The following is a 22,861-nucleotide window of genomic DNA, read 5'->3' on the forward strand; positions in this document are numbered from 1 at the left end:
AAGATCTAAGATATGTGCTGCTAAATGTCCATACGAAAATAAAAGAAAATGTGATCGTCTGAATAGTTCTGTTATAAAGACTTCATATTCAGAGACATTTAGAACCTCCATTAAAGTTAAAGTTTGGTTTTCAGATGTCAGTCAGGAGACGAAGCCAGCTACAGCTGATAAACTTATGTTTCAGACAAGCACGCTTTTCCATTCCTTGTACACTGATTAAAGGGTTCACACATTTGCAATTACTTTGAATATACATCAAGACGAGCGGTCACCTGGGGTGCTAGCAATCTGAAGAGAAAGCATCATTTCTCACAGCAGGAATCTTTTCAGGGCTGTGTTCCCACCTGCTGTTCTAGTTTATGTATTCAGTGCATAATATCTGCAATGACAGATTTTATGTGTCTAAAAAAATGTATAAGTGTGAAAAGTAATAAAATATGGAAAAGAAACGTCAAATTTGTGCTGTAACTATAGCAGAACTTACTATGTAAAAGTAATATAATACTCTGAAAGTTTAGCCATGCATTGATATATACATAGCAGAAGTAGACTTAATTACATAAAGTCAGATCAGAATAAAATATATGTCGGTCATTCTGTATTAGCATATCATTTGACTTAAGCGTACCAGAAATCTTGCCTACCCTGCTGCGCTGCTGTGCTGGTTAGCATTCTACTGGAAAAATGCCTCTGTGGCTTTAAGGCATTTCCAAAAAATCCCTCATTTGTCTACAGATGTGCATCCTTGAATCATTAGACCCATTTTCACATTAGCAGAGACAGAAGCCCAGAAGGAGTGAGACCGGCTCTAGACCGCCTCACAGGGGACCTCACAGCGTTGACCTGAGAGCATCTGAATGTGAAATAAAAAAAGAAAAGCAAGAAACCTGTGAAAACTACACTTCATCTTCATTATACCTTGTCCACAGCAAGTTTTACACAGAGAACAACTATTTTTTGTTTTTTTTTTTTTTTTAGAGATGAGGTTTCACCATGTTGGTCAGGCTGGTCTCGAACTCCTGACCTCATGATCCACCCGCCTCGGCCTCCCAAAGGGCTGGGATTACAGGCATGAGCCACCTCACCTGGTGAGAACAACTGTTTTTAAATTGAACTATTATCAACATAAATACTTGAAACTTAGGTGAACCTCCTAAGGTATTGTAGACCTTACTATTTTCTATTTACTATAAAACTTGGATCAACCCTAGTTTGCTTAGATCCTAAAACCAGACTAAAACCCAAATTTAAATATTGTTCTTAAAGACAACAACATTATAAAGAATATATGCATATATTTGTTTGTAAATATAAGTAATAGGGCAAGTTATTCTCTCTCTCAATGAAGTTTGAGGTAGTTATGCACATATACATATGTGTCCTTAAATGTACATACAGTGCCATAAATTCCATTAAGAATTTTATTTAATTCAATTCATATTAGAGTTTGTGAATCTATTTACTAATTTTTCTTCAAAAACTGCAAACAGCAGAAGTAAATTAATTGCCTACTACTGATCAAATAGGTGATTTCACATAATTTCAGACTTTAAATTTTTTCCAAAACAAGTACACAGAAATTATAAAATCCGTTACTTATATTTCCCAATTATTACTATTTTATTGCATTTGCTCTATCATTTTTCCTCCCTCTCTGAATACTTAATAGTTCAGCATGTATTTCCTGCAAACAATTGAACATAATCACAGTGCAATCATAAACATTAAGAAAGTAACACTACAACAGTTCTGTTACTAAACTAAAGCCATTTTTCTGATTTTTCTAATTGTTCCAGACTGTTCTTTATGGCAAAATAAAATCCAGGATCCAGCTGTCATGTGTCTGTAATCCGCTTAAGTCTGGAAGACTTTCTCAGCCTCTGTGTTTCACAGCCTGTTGCAGAGCGCACAGGTTGGCAGAGCGCACAGGTTGGCAGAGCGCACAGGTTGGCAGAGTCAGGCCAGCAGTTTCATCCGGCGTCTTTCTGTGGTACAGTCTGAGCTCAAGCCTTAGCATCGGATCCCTCTCGGCACATCACACCACCCTCAGGGGACTGGAGGAAATTTTCGTTTTGAGATTAAAACACCCGTGTGGGAGCAGCTGAGACAGGGTTCCCGGGACACCCAGCTGGCCTTTGGGAAGGGATGCCTGGGTGCAATCGTCAGTATAGGTTTTGTGCATAGTAAGGAAAATCCAGAGCTCAAATGGTGACCCTGCAGCTATAGAGTTAAGTAGAGCCTTCTAAAGCTCTCAGTCTTGCTCTCTTTTCTCCTCTGCCTGCTTTATATCTACCAAGTTGCTGGTGCTGAGATTAGTCTTATTATTTACGGTCTAACTGAAATGGAAATAGAAATTCATTTTAAACTGAAGGGAAAAATGGTAAAATAGGCTTCCTTTCCTAATAAACCACACTGCCATAGAAACTGCTTTACTCAAATTTTGGTCCTCGGCCTTCCTTGACTATCTATTGGTGCAAACAAAGCTTAGCCACATAAACAAGTTCCAATTTTGTGATAAAAATAATTTTGATCCCACTATCTTTTACAAAATGGTGAGTTAGTATTGCTGTCTCATGGCTAAAATTCCAAAGTAAAAGCTATTGGGGCCAGACATGGTGGCTCACACCTGTAATCCCAGCATTTTGGGAGGCTGAGGCGGGCAGATCATTTGAGGTCAGCAGTTCCAGATCAGACTGGCCAACATGGTGAAACCCCATCTACAGTAAAAATCCAAAATTAGCTGGGCATGGCGGCGGGCACCTGTAATCCCAGATACTTGGAAGGCTGAGGCAGGAGAATTGCTTGAACCTGGGAGGCAGAGATTGCAGTGAGCCAAGATCACACCACTGTACTCCAGCCTGGGTGACAAGACAATCTGTCTCAAAAAAAAAAAAAAAAGCTATTGGATATTTGTGTGTGTGTGTGTGTGTGTGTGTATGTGTGTGTGTACATGTGTATTATGTTGTATGTTATGTCTAGTATACTAACAAATGGTTTACAAGTAATGAGTACTCATAAATTAAGTCCACATGCTCTTTAAGTTCACACAAATTTAGTACCTTTTGATAAATAAAAATTATTTTGAAATTATTGATATGATCAAAAAAATTGTGTTACTTTTCCCAAGTGCCTTCATTCAAATGAACACCAGTTTTCACTTAACGCCACACAGTAGTTATCTGACTTATATTTGGGCCAACTGGTCTCTTTTATGTCTAAGCAAATTGAGGTCATGAAGTGTTATGAACAGCTAGGCTTCCATCCATGAGATAACTGGTGAAAATTTCACTCCTCTAATGAGCCCCAGGTCAACATCCAAATTCAGCTTGAAGAATTTATAGAAGATGAACCTTTGCCCTTCAGAACTCCTTAAGAATGGGAGTGAACACAGATAAAAGGGGATTTGTTGCGTGGTGTAACGCCTGTGTAATAGCTGCATTTCTACCCTACTCTGACTCTGCTTATCTTTAAGAAACAGGATGCCTGTGATAACAAAAATTCCCTTTGTAACCACACCAGCTGAAACTGGTTAGAGCCAAGACAGCCAACCAAACCATTTCAAAAAGACCTCAGGCTTCATTATCATCCCATTTCCGGGCTAAGTGACACCCCCACCAGCACCGTGACAGTTGACAATCGCCATGACAATGACTGGAGCAGCCATATAAGGACAAAAAGGAACGCAGCCCTGTGGCTGGGAAAGTTCACTTCCCATTTCTGGAAAAGACATGGATATTCTTCCCCTTCCTTTTAGTGTCCAACCCCTTCACTAGAGAAACCCTATATTTTAACCCCCTCATCCCACGCTGGTTGAGACGTTGATCTGTGAGCCGTGCTCCCACCTCAATTCCATGGCCGTCAAATAAAGCCTGTACTGCTTGACACTCACCTTTCTGTACGTGCATTGGCTTTATGACATCGATCAAAGACAGACCTCCTATTTTGAGGGGCCAGCTTCGTCAGTAACATGAGGATTGATTAAGATCATCTATATGGCTCAATTAGCAAATAGAAACTACATTTTTGAGTCCTTAATCATGGCCAAGCATAGTTTCTTCCACTTAACTGGCATAACCCCTATTCACCATCCCCACAGTCCTTTCTTGACCAACTATCGCTTCTAAGTATAAGAAGTATTATTATTTCACATAGTTGCCTAACAATAACAGTTTTACATGAGGTAAAATGCTTATCTAAAAGGAAATCTAACTTATTAAAATAAGGCTTAATATTTATTTCTTATTTTAATTGAGGAAAACAGGGGATCTTTACATTCTAATATCTTACCCTTATTTTACTTTAAGAAATGCATTTGAACTTTAATTAGGCAAATTCAGTTAGTACATACCAAAAACCTTTCTAACCAAAAATAAATAAATAAGTAAACTTTTTAATTTGTTGGTATGAGGTACTGTGAAACCTACAGTAGCAATTTGAGTAGACACTACCTAGAAATAGATAAAATCCTGAAAGGAGACATATTTACCACCATCATCATCACCATTGTCATCATCACCATCAACATTCTCATCCTCATCACCATCATCAAATCACCATCACTATTACCATGATTCTCATCACCACTGTCATCATCATCACTACTGCCATCATCACCATCATTATTCTCATCCTCATCACCATTGCCATCATCAAATCACCATCACCATCGTTACCATGATTCTTATCATCACCATCATCATCATCACTACTCCATCATCACCATCACCATCACCATCACCAACAACATCATCATCACTATTGCCATCACAATTAGCAAAGAAAATATTTATATAGGGCTTACTTTGCACTGGCCCCCATTATAAATACTGTCATATATTAACATAATGATCTTGTGAGCTAGGTGCTATTATTATCCCCATTTTGCAGATGAGAAAACTAAAGCACAGAGAGAATAAATAACTTGTTCTGCTTGAAAAAATCTTGATTCAAATCCAGGGCTTCTGGCTCTTGACTTTTCTAATAAAATATTTATTTAATTTGAGGAAAGACAATCTCCTTCGCAGCACAATTTTGGAATCTACAAAGAACTTGAACAAATTTACAAAAAAAAAAAAACAAAAAACCATCAAAAACTAGGTGAAGGATATCAACAGACACTTCTCAAAAGAAAACATTTATGTGACCACTGAACATATGAAAAAAAGCTCATCATCACTGGTCATTAGAGAAATGCAAATCAAAACCACATTGAGATACAATTTCATGCCAGTTAGAATGGTGATCACTAAAAAATCTGGAGACAACAGATGCTGGAGAGGATGTGGAGAAATGGGAACACTTTTACACTGTTGGTGGGAGTGTAAATTAGTTCAACCATTGTGGAAGACAGTGTGGCAATTCCTCAAGGACCTAGAAATAGAAATTCCATTTGCCCCAGCAATCCCATTACTGGGTATGTACCCAGAGGATTATAAATTGTTATATTATAAAGATACATGCACACATATGTTCATTGCGGCACTGTTTATAATAGCAAAGACTTGGAATCAACTGAAATGCCCATCAGTGACAGACTGGATAAAGAAAATGCAGCACATATACACCATGGAATACTATGCAGTCATAAAAAGGGATGAGTTCATGTCCTTTGCAGGGACATGGATGAAACTGGGAAACATCTTTCTCAGCACACTGACACAGGAACAGAAAACCAAACACCACATGTTCTCACTCATAAGTGGGTGTTGAACAATGAGAACACATGGACACAGGGAGGGGAACATCACACACCAGGGCCTGTTGCAGGGTGGGAGGGTGGGGGGGAAATCACCTTAGGAGAAATACCTAATGTAGATGACGGGGGAGTGGATGCGGCAAACCACCATGGCATGTGTATACCTATGTAACAATCCTGCAGGATCTGCACATGTACCCCAGAACTTAAAGTATAATAATAAAAAAGAAAAAAAATGTGAGATTTAGTCACTTAAAATTGCATACTTGCAATGGTTCGATAAAGAATTATTTCATTTTGTTTTCATTTTAAACATGTATTCCTAAGTGCTATTTGAATTAGTATCCCACAGAAAAGGTACATTTTAAATTATATAAACGAAACACTTCCAAAAAAGAAATTCTTAGTAAAATGCTTCCACAAAATATTTTTTCAATCAGTCAGTAGTTATTTAAACATATTTTATAAATTCATGACCATACTGTATCTAAATAATTATCAAATGTCCGAAGCCGAGGTAACTATCTGGAAAAGACCGATACATTTTTGTCAAGATGATTAACCTACATATGAATGTATGTTCTTTATTCCACAATATGCCTCCAAAGTTTCACAAGAACAATACTAACACCAACAATATGAAGTGACTTACATAGGAACGAAAATCATCAGGTTGACATCAGACTTTCAACAGTGATACTTTATGTCAAAGACAGTGGAGTCACATATTTAAGATGCTCAAGGCCGGGCATGATGGCTCATGCCTGTAATCCCAGCACTTTGGGAGCCCGAGGTGGGTGGATCACCTGAGGTCAGCAGTTCGAGACCAGCCTGGCCAACATGGTGAAACCTCTTCTCTACTAAAAGTACAAAAATTAGCCAGGCGTGGGGCTGCACACCTGTAATCCTAGTTCCTCAGGAGGCTGAAACAGGAGAATCTCTTGAGCCCAGGAGACGGAGGTTGCAGTGGGCCAAGATTGTGTCATTGCACTCCAGCCTGGGCCAAAAAAGCAAAAAGATGCTCTAGAAAAGAAAATGTGAGAGCGTTTCACATACAGCTGAATTAACTTTCAAGAAGAAAGGAACATAAAAAGGAATATGAACAGGCAAGAACTCAGAGAGTTTTGTTCCCATGGAATGTTCCTGAAGATTCTTTCTGATAACTCACTTCAGACACCCAAAATCACTGGAGAGACAATGGTACAAAGGCTGAAGGTGAGCATTAAATGCATTTTACGTTTGTTTATCTGTAGGTGGCCAGTGGATCATTGCTGTTTTCTTTTTATTGAAAGTCAACAGTTTTCTGAGATTATATGGGAGGATTGTTAATTTTGTGCTGATTTTCCTAGGTACACAGAGTACCCTTTTGATATTGTCAGCTCTTTTATTCCAGAAAATTTTCAAAAAATATATTTGTTTTCATCCATTGCATGGATATTCTTTTCAGAAATTCTGAAATTTTACTTGAAATTATATATAATTACCTCTTTGTGCTGAAAAAAAAAATGTTAAAGTGTCTTCTCTCGATCATCCCTATTTTCCTTACGTTCTATTCACAACGCAGTTTGAGTCTTTGTGGTTCTAACACAAAGACTAGACAGACAGATGGCTCCACTGAACAGCGAAGAGAAGGTGAAACAGCTCCCTCCACTCCAGTGAGGCCTGAGATAAGGGCGACGCACTGCACCCTATTGAGTGACATGTGGGTCATGACACATTGACTTTTCATCACACGGACAGCTAGGAATAAAGAGCTGGAGCTGGGAGTTATGGCTCTGGCAGGGAACTGCTTGAGGATGGCTTTTACGTTTAGACCACACTCCATATCTCTGCATGCATGCTGTCTACAATGGACCGTGAATCTGTGGGAATGACAAACTATGGCAATGATATGAACTCAATTCTCAGCCATCTGTAAGAAAAACACAACTTACATACTCACATAGCCAGGGAAAAATCCAAGCCCCTTTCAAATCATGGAAAGTAGTTATTTGAGTCATGGATGTGCAGAGTTACTTCTTTTAAAAAATCAGAGTAATAGAATAAATGGATTTTATGGGATGGCATGGGCTAGGAGACAGGAGTCCAGAAAAGTGTCAGGGAACTGAGCCCATTGGATTCAGTAACTCAGCGGCTAATACAAAAGAACAAGTGGCAAATGATATGAGAATTTCAATCCGGAAGACAGCTGCACATGTGAGGCAGATGTGTGTGTGTGGATCGATCTCACCTAAAAGAGAGCAAGCCCACTCAACCTGTGTCCCACTGCCCACAGGACCCCCTACCAAGCTCTGTTTGTCTCCCCCAAACCCCTCTCTGAGCTGTGGGGAAGGAGGAAGCCCCTGGCTTCTCCCCTGGGGGCTTCCCACACTCAAAGTACCTCCTTAAGGAAGGGAGTAGGAGCCTCCTCCAGCCCCTGAACAGGGGTACTCAGCACAGAGCTCACCCCCCTGAAAATGCTTTCTCAGTCACATGTTTCCACTAGAAATATGCAGAAAGCATCCTTCTGAATTTACTCACTTCTCCTCTAACCACACAAGCAACAAGAAGAAAGACAGGAAAAAATTGCCCACCAACCCAATTAACACAAAATAAATCTGTGGACTGTCAATCACATGTAAGGGGTGCCCAAGAACATTTCCATAAATTCTAAAGGGAGCCAAGAACATGCTAACAGGTGAGAAGAGGGGGTACAGAGATTTCAGAAATTGTCAAGACCAAGCACAGTCAGGAGAGAGGCACCCCGAGAAGGACCCGCTGAGGGCAGCATCAGCTTAGATGAGAGCGCAAGGGCTGCAGGGAAGAGGAGGACAGGGATGCCTGAAGGCGGAGATCTCGCAGGTATCAGAAAGCAATGTAACGAGGCACCTTCTAAAAATCAGGGACTCTTCAGGGGTCTGAGTCTGGTTGGGTCCTCAGAGATAGATGAGGCATTGCGGCACCCCCATTTCCTCTGACCATGTAGCTGCCCACAGGGACCTTCTATAAGTTTAGCAAACAGAATCCAATGGCACACCCCATGACCAGAAAAAGTGTATTCCAGAGATGCAAAGGGGCACTAGGAAATCTGTTCTATTATCCATATTAGTAGGTGTGAGAACAAAAAGTTGTCTGACAATCTCTATGGATATTGAAAACTCTTGACAAAACACGTCTATCCTTGATTTTAAAAAATTAAATATCAAATAAGGTACTGGATTTCACTTACTGTGAGTCAAAGGAAATATTTTCATTCGACTCAGAAAAAGGACAAGAATAGCCACTATCACTGTTAGTGTCTACTGCAAATATTTGCTAAAGCAACTAGACAAAAAAAGAAATTGGATATCCAAAAACTAGTGAAAAGGAGTAGAATATATTTAACTCTTTTTTGCAGATTGCATTTCTAATATATGATCCAACAGAATCCGCTGAAAAATTACTACAAAGGGTAAAAAGTTAGTAAGCTCTCAGGACAAAATGAAGTGCAGAAATCAGTCATCCCTCTGTAATGGTTAACACATCGCCATCCAGGGCCGTAGAAACCAGCTAAAAAGTGCAAGGGAAGAAAAGATACTACTAGCAAGAATAGCAACCAAACAGAGAAGAAAATGCCTTGGAGTCCTCTTAACAGGAAAGGTAAAGCAAAAACAAATAAACTGACGTGAGGCCGGGCGCGGTGGCTCACGCCTGTAATCCCAGCACTTTGGGAGGCCACGAGGGTGGATCACGAGGTCAAGAGATCGAGACCATCCTGGTCAACATGGTGAAACCCCATCTCTACTAAAAATACAAAAAATTAGCTGGGCATGGTGGCGCGTGCCTGTAATCCCAGCTACTCAGGAAGCTGAGGCAGGAGAATTGCCTGAACCCAGGAGGCGGAGGTTGCGGTGAGTCGAGATCGCGCCATTGCACTCCAGCCTGGGTAACAAGAGCGAAACTCCGTCTCGAAAAAAAATAAATAAATAAACAGATGTTGATAAAAATCTGAAAGACACACAAGTAGATTTGAACATAAGGAACAGCATGCAGGCCGACCTCAGATATATTGTGTGTTCCACTCCAGACCCCTGCAAACATCACAGCAAAGCCAGTCACACAAGGGTTTTGCTTCCCAGTTCATTTAAATTTGTGTTTATGGTATTCTGCAGTCTATAAAGCATGCAACAGCACTGTGCCTAGGAAACAATGTACATACCTTAATTAAGTATTTTATTGATAAAAGTGCTGGCATTCATCCCAGCATTCAGCAAGTCCTTATCTTTTGTGGTGGAGATGCTTCAGCGTGGACAGCTGCTGACAGATCAGGGTGGTGGCTGCTGAAGGTTGGGTGGCTGTGGGGTTTTATTAAAATAAGGTGACAATGAAGTTTGCTGTATTAATTGTGCCTTTTGTGAAAGATTTCCTCGTAGCATGCAAGGCTGCCTGATAGCATTTTACCCACAATAGGACTCCTTTCAAAACTGGAGTCCATCTCTCAAAGTCCTCCGCCACTTTACCCAATTAAATTTACGTAATATTTTAAATCTTTTGTTGCTATTTCACCAATGTTCGCAGCATCTTCACCAGGAGTACATTCCACTTAAGAAACCACGTTCTTAGCTCATCTGCAAGAAGAGATTTTTCATCCTTTCAAATCTATCATGAGATTGCAGCAATTCAGTCCCCTCCTCAGGCCCCACTTCTCCTCAGTTCTCACGCGATTTCCACACCTGCAATCACTTCCTCCACTGAAGGTCGGAACCCTGCAAAGTCATCCAGGAGAACTGAAATAAACTTTTTGAAACTCCTGTGAATGTTGATATTTTGATCCCAACCCTCAACTCCCAACTGTTTCTACTGGCGTCTAAAGTGATGAATCCTTTCCTGGTTTCATCTTGCCCAGACCTGTCAGACGAATCGCTATTCACAGCAACCTAATGAAATGTCTTTCTTTTTCTGCATGTATTCCTTTTTGACATTTTTTAAATGTATTTGTGTATTTATTAACAAATAATAATTTTACACATTTATGGAGCACATAGTGATGTTTGATACACATAAAGTATGATGATCAGATCGGGGTAATTATGTGTCCATCATCTGAGACATTTCTCAGTTCTGCATGTTGGAAAAGTTTAATATCCTCCTAGCTATTTGAAACTGTACAATATGTTGACTCTAGTGATCCTACAGTAGAATCAGACCCTAGAATTTATTCTTCCTCTCAAGCTGTAATCTCGTATCCTGTAGCAAATTTCTCCCTATCCCTCCCTTCTTCCTGCCCTTCCCAGCCTCTAGGGTCCTCTGTTCTACTGTTCACTTCTACAAGATAAACTTGTATAGCTTCCACATAGGAGTAAGCACACGCAGTGTTTCAGGCTTCTTTTCTAGCTGATTTCACTTCACATAGTGTCCTCCAGTTTCATCCATGATGCAGAAAATGACAGGATTTTATTCTTTTTGTGGCTGAGTAGCACTCTGTGGTTATGTATACCACATTTCCTATATTTCTTAAATAATAATCCTCAAAAGTCAAAATTACTCCTTGATCCGTGGGCCGCAGAATGGATGTTGGGTTAGCAGGCATGAAAGCAGCATTAAAATACGGACATTCAGCGCTCGTCCCTGGCGGGAATGTAAATGTGTGAAATCACGATGAACATTAGTTGGGTTAATGTGGCAAGGTTGCAGACATTTACAGCCTGTGGCTCAGAAATTACTTCCAGGTGCCAAATACAGAGAATTCTTGCTTATGGGCTCTGGAATGAGGCAGGGAAAAGGTCACAGCAGGAGAACCGCATCGTAGGAAAAGATGGGGACGCAGGTACAGAAAGGGTAGGACGAATGAGCATTGCAGGGTATTCACAGGATGCATCCTACGCAGAAAACAAAACCAGCTCCACATAGCTAACTTTGTCTTGTCTTGAGTTGAAAAGAATATGCATGTATGACACAAAGAAAAAGCAAAGAAAGATGATTTAGGGTTTTGGTTATGTAGGGATGGGGAGAAAAGACAGAGGACTCCACAATAAACAGGAATTGCCTTAAACCGGGTGGTGCGTGGGGTCCCACGCAGTTGTATTCTTCCATCCTTACGCTCAGTCTGTAAGGATTTATGTATATTCAGTACTTTTAAAACAATCACACAAAAAGCCTGCTTTCTTCATCCCCTCTTGAGCTCTGGGCATCTTGCTTGCTAAGGGCAGTGCTGAGAAGTGGCAGCTAGATCTGAGCCACTTGGCTCTGCATATCCCACAGGGGGTGGCCGCCCTTTCTCTCCAGGCTTTGTGGCATCAGTACCTTTGATCTCAGGGTCTCAGCCAACACCCCTACTTTATCCTCCACGACAGTCTCATGTGGTAGAAACTGTCATTACTAAGGCCCAGTCGCCTTAATCAAGGGCTAGTCCAGGCTGGCCCAGAGTCCAGGCATGGCCACGTCTCTGCCCTTCACCCCTGGGCTGGAATCACCTTAATCAAGGGCTAGTGCAAGCTGGCCCAGCATCCAGGCACGGTCATGTCTCTACTCATCACTCCTGAGCTGGCACCTCCTCCCTCGGCTCCCTGGACCTGACTTGTTTAAAGGCAAATTTTGTTCTTCAAGTAATTGTCATGGCTCTTTAGCTGTATTAAGGTTATTACTAGTGTGGTTCTCATTTTAAAACTCATTTCACAGTATTAAATTTTTAAAAACCTAAACGTTTAGATACATTTTATGGCTTCTTGGAGATTCTCTATTAAATTTTAAGCCAATCCAGTAGGAATATTTTTAGACTAAAACTCAGTTCTAAATGACAGCTGATGTTCTATTACAGAATAAGCCTTCTTTACATGTTTCACTATTAATACAATTTATCTGTACACACACTATGTGTATATATGCACACATATCAAATTAAACAACAAACTGCATATCCTGATTCCTAACACATTCATAGTCAAAGTAAATAATTTCTCATTCTTGTTACCTTCCTAACATTGAATTCCTTACTCATTACAGAAGAAAAAAGCCTCAGAAATACTAATCATTTCAATAGTTACCTTAACATTACTTTAGAATATATATCGTCCTGTCAATACAAACTTTATCATCAAGGCGGGCTCACCATGCAAGACCTTACACACGTTAGCTTGTCGTTCTTTTAATACTCATCATGATGTAAGAATTACTGTCTCCATTATACCTGGGGAAGCGAACCTCAGAGCAGAGTAACTCAGTCAGGGCTGGACATCTAGGCACAGTGGAGTCAAGGATGGAATTGCTTGGTCTTTCCAGTGTACTGGGTGTGCTGTAAAAGATATAGCTGTCATATAATTATAACTCATACCTCAAACTGTTCATTTCAGGATTATTTGAAATAATCTGTAGGGAGCACTTACACAATATCTGGTTTAAATAAATCACTCCAAGAATTTCAGCTTTTATTACTATGCTGTGTATAGTATGATTTTATCCATCGAGAAAAACTAAACCAGGTAATAGGGTCAGGTTTCTGTTTTGACTTGGTTTGACTTGGTTTTTCAAACTGGAGTTATAGAGGCCACAGTCTTGAGAGACTGTGGCTCAGTCTTGAGCAGAAGAAAGAGATTGTTGGAAACACACAGTGAGACCTGCGAACTCTCATGGCATCACCATTCATGTCCTGCCTTTCCTAAGAAAACAAAATTATCAATGTTGATAATACTGTAAGCTTTTTTGAAAATCAAATGTGCTATGCAGAGAAAAGCTCTTTGGAAATTTTTACAGTTGAGTTTGAAAGACACTTGTATTATCAATATCCCCAGTGACAGAGAAAAAATCTGAACTTTATCCTTCACATCTGTTACTGAAAATTCTTGATTTTGGAATAGAGATAAAAAATTTGACTGCAGGGAGGGAATCAGATTGAGAGTTCATCTGTCCATGCGTCGGGCAGTAATTATTGATTGTCTACCATGTGATGGGAAAGATGGAGTGCTTGTGCCACGGATAGAGCAGGAAGTATCATGGACCTGCTCCCATGAGCCCGTTTCCAGAACTGTGACAAGTTCTACAAAGGAGACACGTGGAGTATCAGGAGCCCGTGAAACAGAGAGGCACTGCTCAGAGGACATCGGGAGAATGCTCCCTGGGGACCCCTCCATAACTGGAGACCTGCAGCTTTGTGGTCAGTCCACATGTGGGCTGTGGCAGGAATTGGTCCACGGAGACAGAGAGGGGTGCTGGAACCTAGGCAGAATGAATGGCATGGATTCAGGGGACTGCAGGCCTGAGGGAGGATGAAGAGCAAAACAGCAGAGGAAGAACAGAGTGCAACAGTGTGTAACAGAGCTGGTCCCTTCTGTAAGAACCAGGGTTTCATGGGCCAGACAGGGCCATGAGCGTGCAAGTCACTGCCCCATCTGAGCGCCTAGGAGGGAAGTGCTTATCTGCAGCCTCTGTTTGCCCTTGGTCAAGGGTGTCCCCTTGGGAGGGGTTCCCTAGCCCGGCCAGGTGCACGCGTCCACCAGAAGAGGGATCCTGGGCCATCCAAGCCTGTCATAGCACCATGCCCGCAGGAGCCTCAACAAGCAGATTCGGTAAAAGTGCTTATTATATAAACTTGTCAACGTTACTGCTTGGGGGAAACATGACATTCAAATAGTTTCTCTCATTTATTTTGCCTTTTTACGTGCCCTAATCCACAAAGCAGTGTTCCTTAGACACAGGCAGAGCAAGGATTTCAAGAAGACAGAAAGAGCAAAGATGAGCACTTTCTGTTTCAAAGGCTTGGACTGGCCTTTTCATTACACCAACCACAACGACATAAAACATTAAAGGTAAAATCTAATTGAGTTTCCTTGGTTACAAGTGGAAATCTCCAATAATGCTTTTTATGTTCCAACACATGGGGAACTTCACAATGGAAAATATAACACAATTATTTTATTATTACAATTCAAACTCAGGAGAGGTCACGCAGGCCCAGAGGACAACCCACACAGTAAAGACTCAAACCAGTGAGCGCATTTAAACCATTATGTAGAAAGCATGGAGGATCACCCTTCCCCGATGTCCTTATTGTTACTGGAATCTACAGCTCTACAGAATATGCCGTACATTGGTTGGCTCTGCTAGTTTTCAAGGATTTTAATTTGTTTTAATTTGGTTTGGTTTGGTTTGAGTGAGAGAGGGTCTTGCTGTGTTGCCCAGGCTGGAGCGCAGTGGCGCAATCGTAGCTCACTGCATCCTCAACCTCCTGGGCACAAGCAAGCCTCCCACTTAGCCTCTTAAGTAGCTGAGACCACAGGCATGCATTACCACATCTGGTTTTTTGTTTTTTTTTTTTTGTATTTTTTATAGAGACAAGGTCTCACTATATTGCCCAGGCTGGACTCAAACTCTTGACTCAAGTGAACCTCCTGCCTCAGGCTCCAATCACAGTGGCTCATGTCTGGGATTACAGGCATGAGCCACTGCAATTGACCTAGTTTACAAGTCTTTAGTAATTTATTTTTGCAAAAAAAAATTGATATTAGGTATGATGGTAGTTATAAAACAAATACCTTCATTACACATCATCTCCTCTAAAAGTCAGCAGAGATGATGCCTTCTTCTGTGATCCTACCATTACATTCACAAACCACAGCAAAACTTGGACTGTAAGAATCTGCAGGTCAAGTTTCTCAAAAGCAGGGATGAGATCTTATTCATCTTTGTATTCTGTTATTTACCTAATTCTATCTATCTAATTCTGTCCAGTTCACTCTGCACCTAAGTTAGACCTTGACCCAGAAGATGCCTGTGGAGAGCCCCTGCTGTGTCACAGTAGATGATGGAGGCAGGTGTGGAAAAGGAACAAAGATTCCACCTTGGAGAGCTCAGAGTTTATTATGGAAACAAACACAAAAACTGGTAACTGCCAGGCAGTGCAGTCAGTGGTAAGAGAGCATAAGAATGACACAGTGGGATTTGGGGACTCAGGGGGAAAGGGTGGGAAGGGGTGACGGATAAAAGACTACAAGTTTGGTTCAGTGTATATTGCTAAGGACATGGGTGCACCAAACAGATGGGCTAGAAAGAGTATCTAGCCTGTACTCTTCAAGGACTGTGCAAGGTTTTGTTATTACCATATTTATAAGCTAACAAGTTAGCCTTTGCGATATGTTTACATTCTCCTTTTTTTTAAAATGGATATTTCTATTGTAGATTTATTTATCAAGGATAGATATTTTTAATGCCTGATATTTTTGAAATGCCTGGTCGGAGTTTATGAGATGATACTCTTTTTCTCTGAAGACAATCATAATGAATAATGTAAGATATATCCTAACATTAAGACATTCTTACATTTACAAAATAAGTTCTATTTGATCATGGTTTACTATTAAAACAAAAAATACCTTCATTTTCATGGCCTAAGTTCGATTTTATGTCAAATCATGTCTTCCATTAATACATTATATACTATTATACATCATTTAATCTGAAATTGACAATTATCCTCATTTGAAAAATAGTAACTTTTTTAATTCTTAAAACAAATTTTTTATCAAAATTAGAACTGACACTGAATACATGAATTTCAGTTTTCAGTGAGTTAAATTATTGTATTTATAATGTTGCTTTGGGTACCTGCATACACTTATGTATTGAGCACCTGAAAGCATTTCACAGTTTACTGGTTACGTGAGGCAGGCTAACAACATGTGAGTCTAAAATAAGAAAAGATCATATAGACACTCCTCAAAAGAAGAAATGCAAACAGTCAACAAACATATGAAAAAATGTTCATCGTCAATAATGCTCAGAGAAATGCAAATTAAAACCACCGTGAGATAAAATCTCACAGCAGACAGAATGGCTATTTTTAAAAAGTCAGATAGTAATGGATGCTGGCAAGGCTGCAGAGAAAAGGGAATGTTTACATACTCCTAGGGGAATGTAAGTTAGTTCAGCCACTATGGAAAGCAGCTTGGAGATTTACCAAATAACTTAAAACAGAGCTACTATTCAAGCCAGAAATCCCATGACTGGGTATATATCCAAAAGAAAATAAATTGTTTCAATAAAAAGACAAGACTTGCCATGTTCATCACAGAATTATTACAATAGCAAAGATATAGAATCAACCTAGGTGCCCATCATCAAAGGTGGATTGAATAAAGAAAATATGGTACCTATACATCATGGAACACTGCACAGCCATGAAAAGAATGAAATCATGTTCTTTGCAGCAACGTGGATGTAGGTGGAGGCCATCATCCTAAAATAATGAATGCAGGACAGAAAACCAAACACCGCATGTTCTCACTTATAAGTGGGAGACAAACATTGAGCGCACAGGGACGTAAAGATGAGAACAGCAGACACTGCGGACTTCTAGAGGAGGGAGGAAAGGAGTGGGCATGGGCTTAAACACTACCTATTGGGTACTGTACTCACTGCCTGGGCAACAGGATCATTTGTACCCAAAACCTTAGCATCACGTAATATAACCATGCAACAAACCTACACAACCCCTGATATCTAAAAGTTGAAATTACGCTTTTTAAAAAAGATAAGCCTTATGGTTCATTTTTTAAAAAAATCTCCTCCCAGCACTTTGGGAGACCGAGGTGGGTGGATCACGAGGTCAAGAGATCAAGACCTTCTTGGCCAACATAGTGAAACCCCGTCTCTACTAAAATACAAAAACTAGCTGGGCATGGTGGCGTGCACCTGTAGTCCCAGCTACTCGGGAGGCTGAGGAAGGAGAATTGCTTGAACCCAGGAGGCGGAGGTTTCAGTGAGCCGAGATCAGCCACTGAACTCCAGCCTGGCACCTGGCGACAAAGCAAGACTCTGTCTCAAAAAAATAAAATAAAAAATCTCCTTCTGTGGTTTGGGGCTGGCTCTTTGTTACCGGGTTAGATCATGAGTAAGATGCTGTATCATTGATTTTCTAGGGGGTCTGGAATGAACTCATTTTATTAGCTTATTTCTGGAATACACAACATTAAACCTAATGTAATCCACTGTATATAAAAGGGCTTTTAGCACCACTATTAATTACAAATATAGCACATGAAAAAATATATACAATGGTCTGAAAATTCTCATCATAAAATTCTCTATTAGCCTGAAAGACAGAAAACATTATAATTCAGATCCAAAATCATTAGTTGTTTCTCTTTTATTATGTTTTGTTTTATTTTATGGGCCATACAATGCCTCTTTTGGGCAACGTATTTCCACAAGATCTATGTTGAATACATACTAGTAGATTATGCTACTTAATATTGTTTGTGTGACATTTATTAGAATAGAAGGAAAATAATGCCTGTAAACTAAACACTTTCAGCCTCTGTGTCGATAGTAGCCACACACTCAACACGGCTTTCCAACCAAGTAGTTGTTCCTTGTTCATCTCTCTAATGGCAGTAATTACTTGGATTCACACTGATTTGTCTATCATTTTTTTGTAGTCAGATGAAAACTTTTCAAATGTAACAAAAATTATGTTGTTTCTTTGTTTCGGAAAATTATTACATTAGTGATGTCATAAAAACTGAAAAAAAAATTCCTCGTTCTACATTTAACACATTTCATGGATTTTCCTTAGAAGTAAGTTGTCATTAAAGATTCAGAAATATTGTCGATGATTCATTTATTTAGAGTTGGGAAATAATCCCAAATTGCTAAATAACTTTAAAAAAATAAAGGATTCAAGTTTCTAATTCTATCCAAAATGGAGTAAACTTGCTCCAAACTGTGAATACCACAAAGTGCAACTAAAAACCATAGACAAAATACAGATACTGATATATCAAAAATAACAGCAAGCAGCCCACAGTGTGTTTCTTGTTTTTTGTTCCTGTTTTCTGTTTTGTTTGCTTTGCTGTTTTCTTTTATCTCCAGCTTTAACCCAAGCATAGGCTGGCTAAGGCAGGCTACTGAATAATACAAACGGACAATAAAACCTTAAGAAAAGAGTGTCCTTCTCAACAGAACTGGAAGAGTGGGCTTCTCTGAGCTTCCAGAGAATGGGAGAATTATTTTTTCTCTCTCTCTCTCTCCCTCCATCTCTCTCTTTCTCTCTCTTCTTCTCCGTCTTTCTCTCCCTCTGTCTCTCTCTCTCCAGGCCTGCCATGAGGGCTGCCTCAGCTACAGAGGTGCAATTCATATAAATCATAAGAGAAAACCCATCCATTAAAGAAAAGAACCATAAAAGGAAGCTCCAGTTATGTAAAGACTGAGGAGGATAAAAATCCTTTTATTTCTATTTATTTTCTCTCTTTGCTTCATCCTGCAGGTAGGACCAGTTGACAGCATTATGTACCAAGGACAGTGGCTAAAACTCCAAAAGTATTTCTAAAACAACAGAGCAAAGATTTTGAAAGCAAAACTGATACTGTAAAAAGAAAAGAAGAATTAGTCATAGATCCCCAGAGGAAAAAAACAATAGAAAACTACATATAAATGTAAAGGTTCAAATAATAAAAAGGAAAGCGAGGAAAGGAGGTCAGAAAAATGAAAAACAGAATAAAACAAAAAATAATAAAATGATAGGTCTAAACACATTCATTTCCATAATTAAATGATCTAAACACACTAAAAGAGAGAAATTGCTGGGCTGACTTTAAAAAACAAGATCCAATAGTATTGTCTTAAGAAAATTTACTTTAACAGTACAGGTGTATTAAAAGTAAATGGAGGGACAAATATCCACAGCGCAAAGGAAGACTAGAGTGGCTTTATTAATATAAAAACAAATCAACCTTAGAACAAAACAGTTACCAGGGATAAAACACACACACACACAGACGAACATATCCAAGATGAACCAGGTACCAATGATGGAAGCACCAAAGCTGCAGTAACTTTACTTACAATGGTAGATCTAGTTTTGCAGTCAGAGATCAGCACTGAACAGGGTGATGTAGGAGTACGTATACTTCCTCATGTTCATTCAAAGGATGAAAGCCATATTCCTTTTACCCTAGATAATGTAAATCATAAAATTTTTCCTGAATGTCAGGAGCTTCCTTCACCTGTCATTACATCTCCTGCATCATTTGAAAACAACAAGATCATACTGAGGAATAAAGTTTCAGAGAAGAAATTAATTTAACGGAGAAAGTAAAGGAGAATGCTACACCAATCAGGAATACAACTGCTAAAGCGACCAGTAATTTGAGAATAAGAAGTAGATTTGCCAAGCCTAAACCAACTCTTGAGAAGATTTTAGGGGCCAACAGATTTGATAATTATCAGGAGGTTTCCAGTTTGTGTGTAACCAAAGGGGAAGAACTGGAAACTCCAAGAGAAACAGAGAAAAATGCTTCCAACTCAACAGAATTGAAAAATAAAAACCTCTGACCAGTTACAACAGCAGAGAATAAAACGCAGAGCAAATTGGTGTGTGTACATGGTGTCAAAGGGACCAGTATTTCTCAAGAAGTAAACCTAACTGAAAAATGAAAATCAAGACAAGAGCTCTCAAGAGTTTCTGTTAGTCGCTCCAACGGCTTCCTCTGAGAACGGGCCCTGCACACTTGGTTTGGATAGGGGTCTTGGTGAATATTCTGCTGAAGAGCCCCAGATAAAGGACTCTAAAGGAGACAGTGTGCTTACACTTCCTGTGCCAGAGCATACACCAACAAGTATTCCAGAAGTCCAACAAAAGAATATAATTAATCAACAGTGGATCTCGTTGCTAATGGACCTCAAGATGGAGAAGATGAACAAGCATTTATTTTTAACCCAGCAGACATTTCAACCAATGCAGTAGAAGAATACCAATGCCACTGCACAGTTAATGCCAAACCCTTTACTGCCAGCTCCCATATTGGTCAAATCAGTGAATACTGAAGAAAGGATGACATGAGTATTTGTTTACCGGCAACTTCAGTTGGTCAAGATGCCATGGGCTTATCTATTTCCGGAAGAGATGATTCTCAAACACCTCCTGATAATTTGGATCTTGAATGCAGGAAGAGATTTCATTGCAGGCTTGATGAAAATGACCACGTTCATCCTGCCAAAAAATGTTCGCTGTCTTTAAGAGGTTATTGTCAAGACTCTACCTCTGAGCTGCACTCAGGAGAATTAACAAGTGTTTTTGAGGAAATGGGGGAGTCTCACAAGGGACAAGATATTTTTCCTACCTCAGGAAGCACACTGACAACTCCAGAACTTCAAAAAGAGCAAGTCAAACCACCTTTTCAGAGCAAAGGATCTAGACCTCCTGATACATGCATAGAATGTGCCTCAGTTGCCCCAGGATGAAATGGTTGCATCTGATAAGGAAGAAAGAACTGATGCAGCTCCTAAGTCTGAGCAAGACAGCAGAACATCATCTTCAGAAGGCCTACTATCCAGACCTGGCAAAATGGCATTTTTGTTTTTAATATGTTCAAAGAACAGTTTGGAGTCTGATGAACCTACTCAGGTCCATAGTAAGAAATGTCTAAAACCTCTCATACCTCCATTAAGACAGAATTTGAAAAGATCCAACCCATTCAATGAAAGCCAGAAAAAACAAATTGAGAGTCCTCTGATCTGCTTCCATCTCCAAGTGTTATTCATACTCAATCTGAGAATATTAGCAGGTCAGCAACTCAGCTTTCTTGTGATCAGCCCTTACTGAAAGAAGGATATAAAAGTGGCCAAAAGCAGGCCTTTGAAGGGGACCAGCCACAGTCTCTGAATATTTCTTCAATGAAGGGGATAAAACAGAATAAAACAATCTTTTGTCTTTTTCTTTTTTAAATCAAGTCTAGGATTTCCAGAGTCAATTATATCAACAAAACAGTATTTAGAGCAAAACATCGCTGTCTATTTTCCTTTAGGTTGATTTTGAATATTTAATGAGCTTGATTTGAAGCTTTTATAATCAGTGGAAAACATTTCTGAGGTTCCTTTCATTCCGACTGATTCAGCATTTTGCAAATAGCAAGCAATTAAGTCTGCGTTCTCAGACAGAAATAACAACTCTTGTTTACACTTTGACTCTTCCTGTGCTAAGCACACATGGACATTTGGAATGTTGTGGATATGTGTCTCCGTATGAATTGCAGTGCAGAAAGATTTGGGGGTTGATTGTATCATATTTAACATTTAGCAACTTCTTTTGTGAAGTTCTTTTTATTTTTAGGAGGAGATGATGAAGGATGAAAGCCTTTTCAGTTGCTTCTAAGTACAGAATCATGTTATTTAAGTCAGTGATGGACCACATATATGACAGTGGTCCCATACACTTAAAATGGAGATAAAATATTCCTTTCTCCTAGTGACATTATGGCCATCATAACACGGTGCATTGCTTTTTAAGTCTAGGTATGTTTAGCCACACAGATGCTTACTATTGTGTTACAGCTGCCTACAGTATTCCGCATAGTATCACACGGTAGAGGTTTGTAGCCGCGGAGCAATAGGCTGCACCACATAGCCTCGGTCTAGGGTGTGTAGCAGGCTGTACATCGCGGTGTCTGTAAAGCACACTCTGCGTTGGTCCACACAAGATCACCTAACAAGGCACTTCTTAGAACATATAGTTAAGGGACGCTGACTGTATGTGAAAACAAATTGTCAGACTCCACTTTAGAATGGTTCATGTTAAAAAACTTTTCTATTATTAGTTGTTTGTCTGACTGAAAAATACATATTTTTTCTAATTCATAGTGATATAACATTAGTCCTAATTGAAAAACTAGTATTTAAACATAAAGATGACACATCAAAGAGCTTATTTATTTTTAAATTTTTTATTTAAAAAGATATTCAGTTTCAGCTGTTTTCACCCCTCAGATTGTAGATAAACAAGAAATTCACAAGCTTATGCTTGTCTCCTTTTTCTCTTTAATTGTAAAGATATTTAAAGTGATGTAACTAAAAATGTTTGGATAATGTATGTTTTGAATACCTTTTTTCCCTCAGTTTAGTATGTTGACTTTGTACTGTGAATTTTTCTGTTTTTCTTATTTCTTGGATCATCTCAAGATTTTCATGAGGGTAAGGGAAACTCAAGTTTATTAATGAGACAAATTTCCATACAAAACTCAATCTCCTTTATACACACACAGACATAGATTAGTTTTTAAAAAGCCAATTTCAAAGCCAATTTCTTCATAGTTCTCCATTAAATTCTCAAGAAACACTTAGAGCTTTAAGCACAGAACATAATTGTGATGATAAAAAACAGAAAATAAGACTTTATAAAGTTAGTGATTATCATCAATATGAATTTAAGGTTTAATTTCAAGA

At 39.3% G+C, this 22,861-nt stretch overlaps 1 pseudogene; it reads left to right on the forward strand.

Moving 5' to 3' along the window:
• The first annotated feature begins 20,479 nt into the window (after positions 1 to 20,479).
• Positions 20,480 to 21,367, forward strand: LOC105726070 (transcription factor TFIIIB component B'' homolog; annotated as a pseudogene).
• The last annotated feature ends 1,494 nt before the right edge of the window (positions 21,368 to 22,861 follow it).

Source organism: Aotus nancymaae, unplaced genomic scaffold (assembly GCF_030222135.1).
Source record: "Aotus nancymaae isolate 86718 unplaced genomic scaffold, 86718_ANA_hifiasm-v0.15.2.pri h1tg000020l, whole genome shotgun sequence".
NCBI classification, from domain to species: domain Eukaryota; kingdom Metazoa; phylum Chordata; class Mammalia; order Primates; family Aotidae; genus Aotus; species Aotus nancymaae.